At 40.9% G+C, this 12,692-nt stretch overlaps 1 long non-coding RNA gene across 1 annotated transcript in view; it reads left to right on the top strand.

Moving 5' to 3' along the window:
- Nucleotides 1-12,692, top strand: part of LOC145539070 (uncharacterized) — a 62,775-nt gene that overhangs the window by 39,718 nt on the left and 10,365 nt on the right. Inside the window, exon 2 of the long non-coding RNA XR_014077554.1 lies at nt 9,571-9,635. This is a non-coding gene — a long non-coding RNA (uncharacterized LOC145539070). The remainder of the gene's footprint in view (nt 1-9,570; nt 9,636-12,692) is intronic.

Genomic DNA, 12,692 nt, shown 5'->3' with positions numbered 1-12,692 from the left:
TATTTCTGGGAGACATTTTTACCAGATTCATGATTGATATCCTTTTTTTCAGCACTTAAAAATATTATACCATTTCATTTTGCTCTACAGTTTCAAATGAGAAATCCCCTGTCATTTGACTTGGCATTCCCTTATGGATAATGTGTCTTTTCTCTGTAGTTATTTTGAAGGTTTTTTGTTTGTGTCTAGTTTCAGGTGATGCTAGTGGTAAAACCCACTTGCCAACACAGGAGCCATAAGAGACCCAGGTTTCATCTCTGGGTCAGGAAGATCCCCTGGAGAAGGAAATGGCAACACACTCCAGTATTCTTGCCTGGAAAATCCCATGGATGGAGGAGCCTGATAGGTTACAGTCATAGGGTCGCAAAGAGTCAGACATGACTAAAGTGAGTTAGCACTTTCAGAAGTTAAATTACAATGTATATTGGTAGAACTTCTTTGGGTTTATCCTATTAGTGGTCTGCTCATCTTCTTAAAGCTGTGGATTTGCCAATGTCACCAAATTTAGGAAATTTTTATCTACTATTCCCTCAAATACTCCTTCATGTGTACTCTCTTTCCCTTTTCACTCTGGGATTCTGATGACACAAATGTTGGATCTTTTACTATTGTCCCAAAGGCTGCTGAGTCTCTGCTTTCTTTTCCTGTTTTCAGTCTATTTTCTCTTAGTTGTTCGGATTAGGTAAATTCTATTGATCTGTCCTCAAATTCACAGTTTCTATCTTTGTTCATTTCCATTCTACTATTTGAGCCCATTCAGAAGTTTTCTATTTGTTGCTGTATTTCTCAGTTCTACAATTTCCATTTGGTTTCTTTTTATTCCTACTCTCCTTGATAAGATTTTCTTTTAATTTGTCAAAGAAAATTTTAATGACTTGTTAATCACTATTATGATGATTGCTTTAAAATCCTTGACAGATAATTCATATACCTGATTCTTCTCATTGTTGGCACCAGCTGATGGTCTTTACACATTTAAGTTGCTATTGTCTTGGTTCTTGGTATGCTAGATGATTTTTTAATTATAAGTTGGATATTTAAGCTGTTATATAAGAGACTTTAGGTCCCACTAAAGTTTTAAATTTTATTAAATGCATTTATTTTTATTTTAACTTATTTAGGTTAGTCATACAGTCCTGTCCTGCTTTTGTGGCAACCTAAATGTCAGAGCCTTGGTGGTGCTGTTTTGGGAGCCTTGGTGGTATGTCCTGTGTCACTGGGCTCTCACTGGTCCCTGTTGGTGCCCAGGGTGGGCTCTCTGTGGAGAGCACACCTCCATCCTGTGGGGCAAAGAGGTTCCCCGGTCTAGATCCTTGTGTGATGGAACCCCTTGCCCGTGCCCACAGCTGAGTGGCGAGGAGAGTCTCAATTCAAGTGTCAAAAGAGAGAAGTGTCACCATTGATTGCCTCTTGTCAGCAGCTCCAGTAAATCTCTTGGCAGTTGCTGAGATTTTCTGCTTTTTTTCAGAACTCATGCTTGATTTGGGGGAGGATGGAACATGCCTGGTCTACAGTGAACTGGAAATCAGGAATTTCTAGCTCAGGGCTGCCTGCTATGATTAAGACATCATAAGACAGACTGTCATTGTGCTTACACTACTTTCAGGGTTTATTGTTGTGCTTAGTGGGAAGGAGAGATAAGTCCAGGAAGTTCAGTGGACTTATTTTAAATAGTAAATTCTATAATAATTTTATTCATCTAGAAATTTTACAAAAATATGTGCTTATAGTACTTTGTGCTGTAAATTGGTGGTCTCATTTATCAACTTTTCAAACTTTTTGCAGTCTCAGAAATTTAAGAAAATTCACCAATAACAGTGTAAATTGATAATCTTCAATGTGTTCAACAAAAAGCAATTAAGATCTATTCACAATCTGTGGTTTGCTTCCATCTGATGAAGTATAATTAGGTGAGAAGACTCTTTTCCAAAATAGATAACACTGAACAACACTGGAGTCCTCCAATGAATATTTCTAAAGTTTTGGGGAAAAAATTGGGGGCAGCCTTAATAGGTTTTAGTCTAAGGTTAAAAAGAGGAGTGTCCTTGAATTTTCAAAACTTCTACACTATTCTGGAATTCAAGTTCTTTCATACGTGTATCTGTTCTTAGGCTGCTTCCTTCTGGAGGCTTTGCAATGAACCATCACTTTATCCTGGTGATGAAGGAGCTTAGTGCTCACTCCTACCCATTGTGAATCTCCATCCCAGGTAACTAAGTCTCCCCACCTTTCCAGGCAGAAGAACCCTAATCTTTGAAGCTGTGAGTTAATTCAAAGGGCCGACAGAAGATTCAGTGGTCTTTCTGACTTCTGATTCTTTTTCACAGAAACATCCCCACAATAAAGTGGATAAATAAATATGTGGTGAGACAGAGAAGTGCTATTTTTTCCTGCTGTGATACGTTTATTCCCTCTAGCTTTAAGCTTTTAAAATTAAGCGGTATTCTCTCTTTTCATTTTTACAATGCCACTTGTTTACTTTTTATTCCACTTTATTCTAGTTTGGTGATGCAGTTGTTCAAGGGATAGAACAGAAGAGGATCAGACCAGGCACTGTGACTAATGGGAAAAAGGAGTGAGCTAACTGATGTACATAGGTACCACCCTACTCTACCCCAGATAGGGACTTGTCTGCTAGGTCATTACAGAACACAACTTTGTCATATAGACTATCTGTAATAAAAGTGAAAATGATTACATGTGAAAAAAATTATGAATATATAGTCTTTGCAAAACTGAAATGCTGTAAATCAAGGGATGAGGAGTACATATGGTGAGACAGTTAAGAGGGAAAGAGGGAAGGCAGTGGGAGCCTCAGGGAACTCCTATTAATCCATCAGGGATGCTGAGGAGCAGGGGGCATCCTCTCCATAAGCTACTGTCTGAGTAGAAAGATAAGAAGAGAAGCAGGAGCTATTGTCATCCAGTAAAGCTCTTAAAATCCTGGGATGAGGGAGGCCTGGAGAATCAGGCAAAGATTAAACAGTAACATAAAAAAGAATTATATATATGCTCACCAAGAGAAGCATTTAAACAAATTATGTTGGATTTATAGGGTGAATTATAGGCAATTATAAAAAACCACTTTTGAAAAATATTTTCTAAGAGGAAATAGCATACATCAATAAAAATTACAGTTCTTATTCTAAAAATAATTGTGAACCTCCAGGGCAGGCAACAAGGTGAACTATAGAAATACACCACCTAGAAATACAAAATAACAATTATTGTTTTGAATGTATAATTGAACAGAAAAATGGTATAAAGCAAGTGTTCAGAAAGACAGCCATTATGTTTAGAAATGTAATATGTGACAAGTACAGTGTTTCCATGTTGGGAAATGAGAAACCATTAAGGGAACAAACTGGACCCTTTGGACCATAAGCTAAAAAACACAAAATCCAATCCAAGTGCTCCCCATGCAGAAAAATAATAGTGTAAAGACCTACAAGTAAACGATGAAGACTATATTATGACCTCAGGGTAAGATCCCCCGGAGAAGGGAATGGCTACCTATTCCAGTATTCTTTCCTGGAGAAGCCCATGGACAGAGGAACCTGGTGGACTACAGTCCATGGGCTCATAAAGAGTTGGACACAACTGAGTTATGAACACAAGAGGGTAGGAAAGTACTTCTTAGGTAAGCATCAAAATCAGAAACCATAAAAGGAAAAAAAAAGTAATACATTCAGTTAAGTTCAAACTTGTAAATAACAAAGGATAGTCTAAGAGTTCCACTAGATAGAACTGGGTTAAGAAAGCTATTGGTAACACTATTACTGATTAGATTACTGGAAAAATGAATATTTTCTACCCATTAATAAGAAGAAGATAAAGAAATCACATTGGGGCAAAGATTGCCCAGTCGTATCCAAACCTCTCCCTATTCACCAATCTCCCTTCTTAGTCTGGCCGCTGCTACTGCTGCTAAGTCACTTCAGTCGTGTCCGACTCCGTGCGACCCCATAGACGGAAGCCTACCAAGCTCCGCTGTCCCTGGGATTCTCCAGGCAAGAACACTGGAGTGGGTTGCCATTTCCTTCTCCAATGCATGAAAGTGAAAAGTGAAACTGAAGTCGCTCAGTCGTGTCCAACTCTTCACGACCCCATGGGCTGCAGCCTACCAGGCTCCTCCGTCCATGGGATTTTCCAGGCAAGAGTACTGGAGTGGGTTGCCCTTGCCTTCTCCACTTAGTCTGGCTACAGGACCAAATTTGGCCAATGACATTTGAACAAAGAGAGGTCTGTCATTTGTAGTTCTGGCCTCTAAGCCATCTCATGAGATCTTCTGTATGCTCTGTGTCCTCCATCTCCATGGCTGGAAGGGAAGCCCTCCCAGATGGAGAGCCACATGATGGAACTCTTGAACAACATGGGTGTACATTGTGTGGGTCCACATACACATGGATTTTTTTCAATAAATACAGTAACTGTAAATAAATATGAGTTTCTTTTTTTACATTATCTTGTCATTTTTGACATCAGTGTTAGTATTATGAATAGCATCTACAGTGTTTTATATCATATAAGAATATTGATACAGGTACAGACAACTCATCTTGTAAACAGTGGAAACTTTGGTATCAATAAATACAGTATAGTACTATAAATGTATTTTCTCTTTCTTATGATTTTCTTACCATTATCTTTTCTCTAGTTTATTTTAAGAATATAGTATATAATACACATAACATACAAAATATGTGTTAATTGATTGTTTATGTTATTGGTAAGACTGCCAGTCAGTGGTAGGCTGTAAAGTGCTAGCTGCCCAGTTGTGTCAGACTCTTTTGACCCCATGGACTGTAGCCTGACAAGCTCCTTTGTTCATGGAATTCTCCAGGCAAGAATACTGGAGTGGGTAGCCATTCCCTTCTCCAGGGGATCTTCCCCACCCAGGGATTGAACCCTGGTCTCCTGCATTGCAGGCAGTTTCTTTACCACTTGAGCCACTGGGGAAGCCCCCAACAGTAAGCTACTAGTAGTTAAATTTTGGAAGCATCTGAGTTATACATGGATTTTTGACTGCATAGATTCTTGGGGTCCATATTGTCCAAGGGCAACTGTACTAGATCCCTGAATCCACAGAAGAAGAGCCATGATCTAGGTTAGATTCACATCAGACGAGGATGTGAGCCGAAAATAAATGTTTATGATGCTAAACCACCAATATATTCGAGTTGCTTGTTAGAACAGGGCTAATTATCTTTATCCATTTAGAAATCAGTGTCAGGAGTGAGGCACTTGCATATGAAAACCTGGTATCTATGACACTGCCTTAGTTTGGAATGGCAGTTGACAAGTAATATTTGAGCCTGGAAATAGGGAAATTCATGTTATGATTTGGTAAATATTTGGTAAAACTGTTGCCTACAATAATTGGGAAGCACACTGTGCACCTATTAAGCTGACAGCTCATGGAGGAGAAGTAAATTGAAAAAGTTCAAAGTGGTATGGGCCACATTTGGAAAAATGTTCCAAGAATGCGATGAGCTCAGTAGGGCAGTTTACAAGGAGAAATGAGAGGAAACAGTGCAAGTCCACAAATTCCAGTCACTCAGAATTGGAAAAGCCAAGGCCTTCTAGGTCACAGGGAATAAGAGATGAGATGTTTTTGTAAATGCAGCCAACAACTATACAATAAAACTGCTGCAGTGAATAAAGAGAAAGCTGAGGGCTTCCCACAAAGCCTGGGAGCCCTAAGAAAGCGTCCAGGAACTTGAGAGGAAGAGGCATGAGAGTAAGGAAACAGAGTAATAAAGAAGACTTGAAACTATGTTCAGGGAAGAAAAACAACTACGGGTATAACTATTGGAGTCTGGATCTGAATGGAAGCAAGTAGACCAGAAAGCTATCAAATTTTTGAGGAAATTGTGTTGCTGACAAAGCCATTAATGGGAACAATGGAAACGATGTCACAATGGTGACAATGAGGGTTTCCCTGGTGGCTCGGTGGTAAAGAATCCACCTGCCGATGCAGGAGATATGGGTTCCATCTCTGATCCGAGAAGATCTCACACGCCATGGAGCAACTAAGCCTGTGCACCACAGGCATTGAGCCTGTACTCTAGAGCCTGGGAGCCAAAATACTGAGTCCATGTGCTGTAGCTACTGAAGGCTGCATACCCTAGAGTCCATGTTCTGCAACAAGAGAAGCCATAGCAGTGAGAAGCCTATGCACAGCAACTAGAGAGTAGTCCCCACTTGCCGCAACTAGAGAAAAGCCCATGCAGCAATGAGGACTCAGAACAGCCAAAACTAAATAAATAAATAAAATTATATATAAAACAAAACCAATGGTGACAATGAAATATTCAAAGACTATACTTGGTTCTCTGTAGCAGATTGCATATTCTAAAGTGGCCCCAAACAATGTCCCATTCCACATGGGGTTTTACAGCGTGACCAACACACCTGCCACCAAGGGACAAGGGTCTGTGTGTTCTCTTTTGGACTCGGGGTATGCTCAGAACAATGAGGAAACTGCCATTATGGGATGTCCATGATTAGGTCATCATGGGTGGTGCACTTCTAACATCGCATATAGTTTTTACGTGATATGCGCTCTTAGAACCCAGTCAGTGTGATGTGAGAAAGTCCACTGTTCCTGAAGAGGGCCACCTGGGAGAAACCAGCCCCTTAACTCGGGATAAACTTCCAGCCAACCTCCAGCAACAACTTGCCAGTCATGTGAGTGAGCTCTTTGGAAGTGAGTCCTTCAACTCCAGTTGAGTGACCCTAATCAACACCACTGAACCCTGGTCAAACTGAAGATTTGTGAGCTAAATAAAAATTTTTCTTTTTAATCTACTAACCTTTGGGGTGTTTCTTACATAGCAACAGATGACCAAAACAGCCCCAAGAGCAAGATGCAGGCTTCATAGTCTGTACATCCCCAAGGATAAATGTATATTTTCTTCCCCAACCCGTATAACATGTGTGGCCAATAAAGTGGATGAAGAGGAGCTTCCTAGATATTATTATCATAAAAAATAATGGAACAGAGAGCTCCTCCTAGAGAATTTAATTAAGGCCTAGTCAAGGAATCTACACTTCAAGGGCAAGGTGTCTTCCCAGGGACTGTCTGGTAGGAATCCATTACCATTTTGAATCAATAACTGTGGTATGTCTTCTTTTCTGCTATTTTGTGAACAGCTTTTACTGCAGATGTCCTGCCCCACTCTCCTGCTGCCATAAGATCTAGCACTGAAACATGTACATTACCATATGTAAAACAGATGACCAGTGTGAGTTCAATGCTTGAAGAAGGGCACCCAAAGCCAGTGCTCTGGGACAACTCGGAGGGATAGAGTGGGGAGGGAGGTGTGAGGGGTTCAGGATGGGAGGACACGCGTATACCTGTGATTCATGATGATGTATACAAAAACCATCACAATATTGTAAAGCAATTATCATCCAATTAAAATAAATAAATTATTTTTAAAAGATATGCAGATGACACCACCCTTGCGGCAAAAAAAAATGATGGGGAGGATTGGGATGACTTGATTTTTAGTCCATAAAGAGATTTCCCAGTTGGTCCTGATGGAGAGAGATATCCATCAGCTGGTCTCGGGGCTGGATGCAGGGACTTGATGACATTTTGTATGGTTTCCTTGGGGAGGGATATGAGAATATTCAATGCATGGGCAGAGAGGAGTCGCCTGATGGTTTGCGACCGTTGCGGCAGAATTCACAGGAAGTATGAACACTCACCTGAATCCATATACTCCCTAACACTACCCGTATGACTGATTTCCGGCCAATGGAATATGGGCAGCCCCTCCCAGGCCTGGTTTCTAAAATGTTTCATATCACTATGTTTTCTCTCTTCTATCCTCATGACTGAAGGCAGGGATCCTAAGACAGTTGAGTCACTCAGTAGAACAAACCCAGACTCCCAAAAGAGCTGATTCACATCAACATGCAGTAAGCAAAATTAACTTTCTTTTGATGTTAAGCTATTAAAATTTGGGGGTTATTTATTATAGTATGTAGGGATAATTAGCCTGTCTAACATAATAAGCAGAGAATATGAATAGATATATTAGAAAGGAAAAGACCCAAATGGATTATAAAAATGAAAATATACTCAGCATGATAAAACTCAAAACAACACTTAAATACCATCTTTCCACTTATCAGATAGGCAGAAAGCAGTCCACTAATAATGAAGAAAAATAGAAAATTTTCAACATTGGTGGTGGGAGTGCATGGGGGTCAGAATTCAGGGTAGGAAACAGAAATGGATCTAAATATTTTAGGCAGAAAGATTTCCTGTGGATAACAGTGTGCTGACAGAATCAGGGAAAGGATGGGAGTAATGGTGAGCAGAGGGTTGACGGGCTCCAGGCTGTGTCTCTAGGAATGTTCCCTGAGCAGGCAGAACTCCATCCTGGAACAGGGCAATGGGAGATCGGAAAGCTACTCTTGAAGCCACAAGATTTAAGAGCAAATTCCTTTATGTGTGTCCCAGATGAAAGACAGTTGGGGTGGGGGATGGCCACGACTGCCACTGCAGACAAATCCTATTTGACTTGGGGAGGCAGCTGAAGGCAGCAGGAAATGCGTTTCCTCTAACTCTACAGCCCCCTTAGAGAGCATCTTACCAGTACAATTATACTAAGCTTGTGCTCAGTCGTTCAGTCCCAACTCTTTGGGACCCTATGTACTGTAGCCTGCCAGGTTCCTCTGTCCATGGGATTTTTCAGGCAAGAATACTAGAGTGGGTTGCCATTTCCTCCTCCAGGGGATCTTCCCAACCCAGGAATTGAACACGTATCTCTTGTGTTTCCTGCATTGGCAGGTGGATTCTTTACCACTGAGCCACCTGGGAAGCCCACAGTGACACTGAAGAGAAACAAAACCTCCGATCCAGAAATCCTACTTCCTGGTGAGCACAGGGCCACATAGGTAAGGGAATTTTTCAGTATTATTTGTAGTAGTGGAAACTGTGTAAACAATTAACTGTCTCTCAGCATAGGAATAGTTAAATGCTTTATCCATACAATGGACTATTATAGTGTGTGTGTGTGTGTGTGTGTGTGTGTGTGTGTACAAATGCGCTCAATTGTGTCCAGCTCTTTGCAGTCCCATGGGCTGTAGCCCGCCAGTCTCCTCCGTCCATGGAATTCTCCAGGCAAGAATACTGGAGTGGGTTACCATTTCCTTCTCCAGGGAATTTTCCCCACCTAGGGATTGAACCCACGTCTCTTGTGTCTCTTGCATTAGCAGGTGGGTTCTTTACCAGCTGAGCCACCAGGGAAGCCCATATTATAGCACAGTTAAACTAAATGAAAAAAGGATAAAATAGCAAAAAATAATAATTCAAGGAAAAGGTATGCTACAAAATGGTATATGAAGAGTAGCATCAATACTTCACATATTTTAAAATGTATTCAAAGCAATAATCTATCTTATTTGGGAATACACAATCCACAGGGCCTGTTCACAGCACATACAAATTTCATTCAATCCAGAGGTTCTCTCTGCAGCAAGAGGGAGGGCAAGCAGATGATATAGGGATTTTAACTTTATTTCTAATATTTTATTACTTTTTGTTTTTCCTAGGATCTGAAGCATGATGACAAAATGTTTACAAGTATTGATGTTTACAAGTATCTTGGTGGTAGTAGGTATGTAAATGTCTGGTATATCCTTACCTGTACTGGTTGGGTTTAAAATGTTTCCTGATTAAAATGAACATTGTGAAGTGTATTCAGCAGAGTCATACAAATATAAAGAAAACTTAAAGTAACGGAAAAAAGATGAAATATGGTGATAATTTTGTTGTCATACAATTTTGTGTTTTCCGTATGTACATTATAATAGTTGTAATCGACATCAATATCAGCTAACAACCAGCAGGAACAAACGTGTAGTGGACAATGTTAGATTTCTTATTTGCTGCAGTGAGGGAGACCACACAGCATGGAAACTGTAGGTGATGGCATGGGGCAGATGCCATGTAGACGTGGTTTAGAGGGTGCAAGTGCTGGAGGCAGTCACAGGATGGTCTTGGCAGGGATTGATCAGATCCTGAAAATGAGGACATTGCCAGAAGATTCAGCAATCTTTATTTGAGAACATCTGTTTCCATACAAAGTTCCAATTAGATTGGTTTGTGTGCAGTCTTACCTTTGGCAATTAAGGAACCTTTAAGAGAAGAGTCATTGATTACTGGGTGGTTGATGATAAAATGAATTCAGCTCCATTTCCATGAGTAAGATCTTTTAGAACAGGAGCACTTAATTGTATCTAGTTTTTTTAATGTGGACTACGGGGTCATGCTGAATGGCTTCTAATAAATTGAGTCATATTAAGGCTTTGCTTCTTATACCTGAATGACTACACTTTTTTGCAACTTGCCAAGTTGAGTTTTTTTTAAATAGTGATTCGTCACGCCAACTTCTGCTTAGAGCTCTAGATCTGATTTATCTTTTTGAAGAAAATAGTAGTTGAGTGGGAAAGGGTGCTAAATTTCTTCTCACTTCGTCTTTCTTAGGAAAAGGGATAGATGACTATGTGGTGGTCATATGTCCTTATGATAGACATAGCATTTGAGACAAAATAAATAGCTTTGTCATATCTGTCCTGAAAAACACAAATCTACAGTGACAGAAACAGAACACCACTGGAGTCTCATGTGTTACAGAAGTTGGGTTTCTTAGCCAAACCGGTGCCTAACAATATATGCAATTATGGCTACAAACTTATATCACTAGTCCTTTCTCCTTTCCACTTTTAGCTCTGCCACTCTTAAAAATTATCTATTGGAGATACCCAGCTCTGGGGTAACTTTGTTTTGTTTTTTATTTAGTTATTTTATGGCATCAGAATAGGGCTTTGGAGAGATTGTACCTCATCAGATCATTTTAGGAACATTTTTTTAAAAACTCAACTTCTTTGACATCTCTCTTGTTCAGAATAATTGCCCCCAGCATACCGCAAGTTGTTTTTCAAGAGAATCAGTGTCATCAACGGAGGACAGGAGAGAATCTGAATGTTTGAAGGGAACATGCTTGCTGTGAGGAGGAATACACTGATAGAGGAAGCAGAGTACACCTACTCTGTGGTCCAGATTTCAGAGGTCATCTGCAAAGCTTCCAACCAATGCCACTGAATTCTCTTGGATAAATTCCATTATGTCATATATCTCTGGGGACTGATTATTGATAATTAGGATTACTTCCTAACCCAGTATGTACTAAGGCCAGATTAGGGCATCTCAGTTTCAGAAATAAGACACCGAATGCTTCCTCTTACTGTCTCTGGCAAAGCCTCCTCTTCTGGGCTTGTGGTCTGGAAAGAATCACCACCACCTCCCATCCAGCCTCCAAGAGCAAGCCACGATGGCCTTTGGCCAATCAGGATATAAAACTCCCCATGGCTGATTCAGAGATGGTCATATGGCCTGAGTCTGTCTAAGCAGGTTCAACAATACTCAAGAGCAAGGCATTATGTTGTTAGGGAAGCAAATTCCTCCCCTGCTTCCCTGGTGGAACCTGGCAGTAGGAAGAGGAAGCTGCTGGCACCCTTTTGAGACAATGAAAGGAAAGTCAGTACTGAGAGAGTACCTCTGAGAATTGGAGAGAGGAAAATAGGTCCCCCCTCAGGCGTTTGAGCCTCTGGGTCAGTTATTCCCTGAAGCCAGCCCTGCCTTTGGGTCTTCGAGTTGTAAAAGTCAATTGATTTCCTTTATGTTTTAGTTCTAAGATATCTAAGATAGTTCTAAGATATGAGTGTGTCTCAGTGGGTCCTGCATCCTGAACATAGAACTTCAGATTAGAGCTCCTTGCTGCTATGGCTGTGACAGAATCACCAGGAAAGTAGTTCTTGACTCAGTATCAGGAATATTGAGCTCGCATCTCATTTAGACTAAAATTGTTGGCTCTCTGAGACTCTATTCCTCATGTGTGCCAGGGATGGTCACTCTTGGTCTGTTTAATACATGAATTGTTGTGAAGTCAGGTGAGAGATTGTGGTCTTAGAGCCCATAGTCGAACAAGGAGGATGCTTGCACTTCCAGTTCTTAGAGCAAAACACAGCTACTATCACCACAAAGACTGCAGAACCCCTGGGAAGTGCCCATGTGTGGTGTGGACAGGTCATGAACAAGGTTTATTACAAATAACTGTGCAGAACTTGTCAGAAGTCATACGCTCTTACTGAATGGAGGATGTCACCTGTCCAAATTGTAACAGACTAGATGCTCCTGCCTAGTAAACCTTGCCACATGGACTCCAAAAGGCCCTGGGTCAGTTATTACCTGAAGCCAGCCCAACCTTTGCTGGGGGTGCAGGGTGACATGTCACTATTCACCCCACCACTCACCTCCTGGGATAGGTTGGACATAGCCCAGGGCACCTGGGAACCAAGCAGGTACAAAGCCACAAGGTACTCAGCCCATGAAGAGGTGAAAGCCTCTGGAAGGGAAATATGCTTTGTCTGTGGGAATCCCTGGGGCAGAAGACCCTGCTCTCATATCCTATCCACAGAGTGTGCATTTAAACTTACTATACAAAGGAGTCTTGGAGAGTTTGAAGCAGAAGATTTGACCTTGTTATTCTGAATATAACAGGGAAGAGAGGTGGCCTGACAGATCTTAATCAAGTACTCAAGTGTGTGACTCCACAGACACTAGGGTACGACTTCTTTTGCATGAATGTCCCTCGAAGTTTTGCCCTTTCATC

Source organism: Giraffa tippelskirchi, chromosome 1 (genome assembly GCF_054371585.1).
Source record: "Giraffa tippelskirchi isolate mGirTip1 chromosome 1, T2T-mGirTip1v1.2.pri, whole genome shotgun sequence".
Classification (NCBI taxonomy): domain Eukaryota; kingdom Metazoa; phylum Chordata; class Mammalia; order Artiodactyla; family Giraffidae; genus Giraffa; species Giraffa tippelskirchi.
The sequence above is the reverse complement of the archived record's forward strand: the minus strand, read 5'-3'. Positions and strand labels throughout refer to the sequence as shown.